Raw genomic sequence first — 5,255 nt, forward strand, 5'->3', positions numbered from 1 at the left:
AGGGTTCCAGTTTCTCCACAACCTCGCCAGTATTTATTGCTTGCTGTTTTGTTAAATTTTGCTGTTTTGACTGGGGTTTTTCTTTCCGTGTTTTCCCTTTATGACTTTCGCAGGCTGAGTCTGTAAGAAGCTGATTAGATAAAAGCTAGCCCTGAGTCGATTTTGAGTCAGAATGGAAGAAGGGCTGAAGAGAGAGCTCCAGCCCTACCCAGCAGAGTCCTCCCCCCTCCCCAACCCCCCAGATTCTCAGCAGTGTGCATGCTAGAGAAATAAGCAGAGCCTGCTCAGTGAAGAAGGTCACCCAACAACATCACAAGATAATGACATCACTGTCAGCTCCTACCCAGGAAAAACGGGGGCTCAAATAACTGAGGGAAAGGGCAGAACATCATCATGGCAAGTTGATAGAGCTGCATGCCTGTCTTCATCATCATGAGGGCCTTGGGAGTGTTGCTAAAAATCCTGAGACCTCACCTGCCTCTGCTCACTTGGCCCTGGTCAGCCTTGTGGTCCCCTCATTTCAGAGCAACAGAATAGCTCCTCCCCACCTCTTTCCTAGAAGAAGAGTGACCAGGTGCCAGAATCAAAATAGAATGTGGATAGTGTTACCAGAATCCTGGCCCATCCAAGCACACTGTTATTGTACAGGGCCCTTTGGGGCTTACAGCAGCAGACAAGTAAAATCTCAACGTTATTTTCACTTTATTGGAATTGGTGTTGTAGCAGGCCAGGCCAACTCCATCTTTGGGCAACTAAAACTGTCCTCCACTTTATCCATTTCTTAAGTTCATAGTTTTATACATACACACACACACACACACACACACACACAGCCCTGCACCCCCAAACCAAAGCAAAAAACCAAACAAACCCTCTGAATTCAAGTTGATTCTGAGTCAGAGTAACCGAGTAACTTTCCACTGGGGTTCTTTCTTTTTTTTTAATTTTTATTATTTTGTGTGTGTGTAACATCAAATCAGATCTGACTGGTACAAGAGGAGATTATCCCTCCTTCTCCAGCAGAGCATCTGGTGGATTCAAACCATGTGCCTTCGGGATTGCAGTGCAGCTTCTTGACAGTAAGCCACCAGAGCTCCCTTCCACTTGGTTTCTGAGGCTGTAAATCTAAAGGGGAGGAGACTGCCCACTTTTTTCTCTTGGAGCTGCTTGGGGAGTCGAACCACCAACTTTTTAGGTAGCAGCCCAGTACATTACCCACTATGCCACCAGGGCTTCTTATCCATGAAGATGGCTCAAAGTAAATACTCCTACATCTTCATCGGTTATTAGAGACATCATGTACCCACTGTCTTCTCCCATACGTCTGTTTTCAGTATGCCTGAACTTACTTTCTGAGGTATGGCCACCTCATGTTTATTGCGTCATTAAGCTTCGGAAAGGAATCTGGACAATATATTGTTGTTTACTTGTCGTGTTAGGGTTTTATTTTCATTATGTTGAGGTGCTAATTCAGACACAAGGCTTTAGCTCAAATGAATTTGAACTCATTGCTATGGAGTCATAATCAACTCATAGCTGACCCTCCAGCAGGTTTCTGAGGTCATAAATTGCACTGGAGGAGATGGCCCATCTTTCTCCAGTGGAGCCTCTGGAGGTTTCAAACCACCAGAGGGGCACACTTTCAGATTAGTAACTTACTCCGGACAGACGAGGCCACCAGAGCTCCCTACTATTTGAATTTTTCCATATTTGGGTTTTAGGTTCTTTTTATTTGAGGGAGAGTTTAAAAACAATGTTTGGAGGTTTGGGGAGTCTTTTAAAAAAATATAACATACATCCATCTCATTATTTTGGTGTCATTTGTCTTGAAGGAAGTGCAACCAGAACTCTCCTTAGGGAAAGAATGGTGAAATGCTGTGTCATTTTGTGTTGGGGAATATTGGGGAGGAAGGGAGGGCCCCTGCCAGGACAGATCGCGTAAGCTCCAGATAAGTACAAGCCTCCCAATGGCTTTTAATACGGGATAGAGAAAGCTCCCCTGTGTTTGGCTGTACCCGCTTGAGAAAGCTCACCACCTGGGAAGACGACTGCCACATCCGTTGAGCTGACAGCGGTTGTGTATGAGGCTGAGGCTCTCCTAACCAATCCACATGTCCGACGTCTGTAAGCCCACCCTATCCTGTCTTCCTGTTTACTTGATGGTGTATAAGTGCTCTGCAGTCCCCAATAAAATTGAGCTGGATTGACTCTTTGATCCTCTCCCAGAGTGGTGCATCTCTGTCATGCTTACCCTCATCAGGGTGTCGCTTTTAAGTTGCTGGCAAACAGACAGCGACAACTTTGTGTCTCTTTCTTTTGGCATGTTGTCAGGAGGAGCCAGTCCTTGAAGAGAGACTTCATTCTGGGAAAGGTAGATGGTCAAAGAAAGAGAAGAAGACCCCCGACAAGACAGACTAACACAGTCACTACCACAATGGGCTTCAGTGATACAAAGATGGTGATGATTAAACAGGACAGGGCATGGTTCATTGGGTGACTATGAGTTACAGTTGACTCAGCGCCACCCAAGGACAAAACCAAATCAATTTATTTATCACCTATCATCTATTTTTCACATACTTTGCAAAAATTTTCTTTAATTTCTCTTGTTTTCTGGTACATTTTTTATACACTTGTTTTGAGTAAAAGTTTATAAATCATATTGGATTTTTAAAAATCATTCACATACACTTTTTTTTGTCTTATTAATTATAACTGGCCAGTGCTGTTAAGTACAATGTCTCATCAAACCAATACTGTATATGGCCTTTTCCTCACTCAGTTAGTCTATTTATTACTTTTTACCCCTTCTCATTCTTCTTAACTCTCCATGATGAAGTCTGTCTGTGTATAAATCATTCCCTAGCATTTTAAATTAATGACTTTTTACTATAATTGTCCTTGTTTGATGAATTCATAGTAGGTGGATAGATTTATTTCTTGATTCTCAATTCTTTTCCATTGGTCTCTGTGCCGGTCATTGTACCAACCTGAACCAGTTTTTATTACTGTGGTGTGGTGGTATAGTGCCTTTTGCAGTAGAAGAATGGATAATCTCCTCTTATGTGATTTACTACTTCTGAAAACCCCACTGGACTGTCAGCTGTGAGTCATTTCCAATATGACAGTAAAAGACCAACAACGTAGTAGTTTTTGAGATCAGAAGGTATGAGTCTTCCTACTTTGTTTTTCTTCTTCAGTACCTCTTTGCTTCTCTAAGATCTCTCACCTTTTCCATATGAAGTTGTTGATTGCTTTTTCCATCTCTTTGAAAAATTACGCTAGTACCTGGATAGAGATTGCACTGTACATTGCTTTTGATAGTATTTCCATTGTCATGATGTTAAGTCTTCTCTTTTTTAAAATTATCTTTTTGTGTGTGTACTGTAAAATCTGATCAGACTTGTGCAAGAGGAGGTTGTCCTTCTGCCAGCAAAGCATCTGGTGGATTTGAACAGCACACTTTTAAGATTACAGTGCAGCTTCTTGCCACACGGCCACCAGAGCTTGCTGGATGTTAAGTCTTCTTACCCATAAACCATACATATATATATATTCTTCCTACCACCAGACAGTTGGGCAGTGAATAGGGATGATAGAAAGAGAATCGATGCCTTTGAGTTGTGGTGCTGGAGAAGAGTGTTGAATATACCATGGACTGCTAGGAGAACGAACAGGTTTGTCCTGGAGAGGGTGAAGCCAGAATGTTCCCTAGAATCAAGGATTCTGAAGCTTTGTCTGATATACTTTGGGCATGTTGCAAGGAGGGACTGGTCCTTGGAGAGAGACATCATGTTTGGGAGAGTGGAGAGATGGTGCAGGAGAGGAAGACCCTTGATGAGATGGATCGATTCTGTGAGTGGAGTGGCAGGAATGAATGTGTTTGAGACAGCGAGGTTGGCACAGGATAGAACAACGTTAAGGGGTCTTGTACATAGGGTCACTATAAGTTGCAAATGACTCGATGGCACATAACAACAACAACAACAACCCATAAATGTAGTATATGTTTCCATGTTTGTAGGTTTCTCAGTTTCTTGTAGTAATGTTTTTTAATTTTCCTTCTATAGGTCTTTTGTATCTCTAGTTAGAATTATTCCTAAATATTTCATTTTTGGGTGCCTATTGTAAACAACATTGTTTCCCTATCTCCCTTCCAGAGTTCTCTTTGTGACTGTAGATGAATCTGACTGGTTTCTGTATGTTGATCTTGTACCCTGTCACTCTGCTTAATTGGACAGTTTGCTGGGTGTGTGTATCATTGAGTTATAAATGACCCATAGCTGACCCTCTAGCAGGTTTTCAGAGGCAGTTAACTGCATGGGAGGGATAGCTCATCCTTTTCCTATGGGGTAGCTGGCAGATTTGAACCACATGTCTTCAGAATTGTAGCTCAGTGTTTTATCACTCGGCCATGAGAGCATTGGATCCAGTAATTTTTTTGCTGAATCTTTGGGATTATATATATATATAATATCATCTACAAAAAGAAATTATTTTACTTTCTCTTTGCCTATTTAGATGCCTTTTATTTCCTTTTCTTACTGTATTCTTCTGGCTAAGACTTCCAACAATATTTAGGGGTTTTGTTCTTATGTGCCATTGAGTCAGCTGCAATTCATAGCAACAGTATAAACAATGAGTCTGAAATCTGCCCTATCGTATTTCATCTTCACCATTGCCAGCACACTTGAGACCATTGCTCCACTCAGTATGTCAATCCATCTCATTGAGGGTTTTCCTTTCTTACATTGACTCTCCATCTTCCAAAGCATGATGTCCTTCTCCAAGGATCGTCCCCTCCTAAAAACATGCCCAAAGTATGTGAGACAAAGTTTCACCATCCTTGCTTTCAAGGACCACTCTGGTTTTGCTTTCTCATTTTTGCCAATGCCTCCAGTGCAGCTTGGAAGTCTTCCTTCATTACCATTGATTTGTGATTATATACTATTTCCTGAAAACATTCCATCTCAGCCAATTCTTTCTGGTACAGTGAATAAAAAACTTGTTTTTATGCTTCCTGCATCATTAAAGATTTTTCCAATACCAGTATTGCAACTGAGGCTTGAATATATTAAGTTCTTTTAACCTGAAAAATACCAAGTGAATTTTCCCCTTTTTATTTTCTGATTTTAGCTGTTTATACATTTTTGTTGTAAGATTTGTCTTTTCTTTTTTTATTTTTTTTATCATATTTAATCTTTAATTTTACAAGATAAGCATTGTTAGTCCATTTCTTTTTTTTTTCTACCCAT

This window comes from Elephantulus edwardii, unplaced genomic scaffold (genome assembly GCF_000299155.1).
Source record: "Elephantulus edwardii isolate Elephantulus edwardi_28Jun2011 unplaced genomic scaffold, EleEdw1.0 scaffold00306, whole genome shotgun sequence".
In the NCBI taxonomy this organism is placed as follows: Eukaryota; Metazoa; Chordata; class Mammalia; order Macroscelidea; family Macroscelididae; genus Elephantulus; species Elephantulus edwardii.